We start from the raw sequence: 1,575 nt of genomic DNA on the forward strand, positions 1-1,575 counted from the left end.
AATTAAAGATGTTCAAACAAATCTTCTAAATCAAATCAACAAGCTGAAGGAAAATGTGGCAAAAGACGTGAAGGATATAAAGAAGAATTTGTAAGCATGAAAAAACAAATGGCAGAACTTATGGGAATGAAAGGCTCAACAGAAGAGATGAAAAACAATGGAGACATACAAAAGCAGATTTGAAGAGGCAGAAGAAAGGATTCATGAACTGGAGGACAGGGCATCTGAAATCCTACACACAAAAGAACAAATAGGGAAAATAATGGAAAAATATGAACAGCTTCTCAGGAATTGAATGACAAAATGAAGTGTATGAGTATATGTGTCATTGGTGTTCCAGAAGGAGAAGGGAAAAAGAGCAGAAACAATAATGGAGGAAATAATCACTGAAAATTTCCCATCTCTTATGAAAGACATAACATTACAGATCCAAGAGGCACAGCATACCCCAAACAGAATAGATCCAAATAGACCTACTCCAAGACACTTAATAATCAGATTGTCAAATGTCAAGAACAAAGAGAGAATTCTGAAAACAGCAAGAGAAAAGTGATCCATCACATACAAGGGAAGCTTAATAAGACTATATGCATATTTCTCGGTAGAAACCATGGAGGTGAGAAGGCGGTGGTATGATGTATTTAAGATACTGAAAGAGAAAACTGCCAGCAGGAATTCTATATCTGGCAAAACTGTCCTTCAGAAATGAGGGAGTGTTCAAAATATTTTCAGACAGACACTGAGTTTGTGAACAAGGTACCTGCTCTACAAGAAATACTAAAGGGAGCACTACAGGCATATATAAAAAGAGAGGAGAGAGAGGTTCAGTGAAGAGTATAGAAATGAAGACTATCAGTAAGGGTAAAAAGAGAGAGAGAGAGAAAGAAATAAGATGTGAAATATAAAATCCAAAAGACAAAATGGAAGACAGTAGACATTATGTTGAGTGAAATTAGCCAGAAGCAAAAGGACAAATACTGTATGGACTCACTAAATAGGAACTAACATTAATAAGCAAACCTTGAAAGTTAAAGTTGAGAATATAGGTTATCAGGAGATAGAAAGAGGCTAGAGATTAGGAATCTGATGCTGAACAAGTACAGAATGTTCAACAGGATTGACTGTATAGATCCAGAAATAGATAACGCAATAGTGTGCTGCTAGTACTCTGAACAAAATGAATGTGAGTATGGTTGAAAGAGGAAGGCTAGGAGGATGTATGATACCGGAAAGAAGGATAGAGGATAAAGACTGGGGTTGTATAACTTAGTGAAACTTAGAGTGGTCAATGATGGGGATTAAATGTACTAATATAAGAATGTTTTTACATGAGGAAGAACAAATGAATGTCAGCATTGCAAAGTGTTGAAAACTGGGTCATATAGGGGAAAATATAATCAATGCAAACTAGAGTCTATAATTAACAGTAACATTGTAATATGCTTCCATTAATTGTAACAAAGGCAATATACCAAAGCTAAATGTCAGTAAGAGGGGAATATAAGGGAATGGTATGGGATTTTTGTTGTTGTTTTTGTATGACCTTTGCATTTCATTTTATTTTATTTTTTATTT

This window comes from Choloepus didactylus, chromosome 16 (assembly GCF_015220235.1).
Source record: "Choloepus didactylus isolate mChoDid1 chromosome 16, mChoDid1.pri, whole genome shotgun sequence".
Classification (NCBI taxonomy): Eukaryota; Metazoa; Chordata; class Mammalia; order Pilosa; family Megalonychidae; genus Choloepus; species Choloepus didactylus.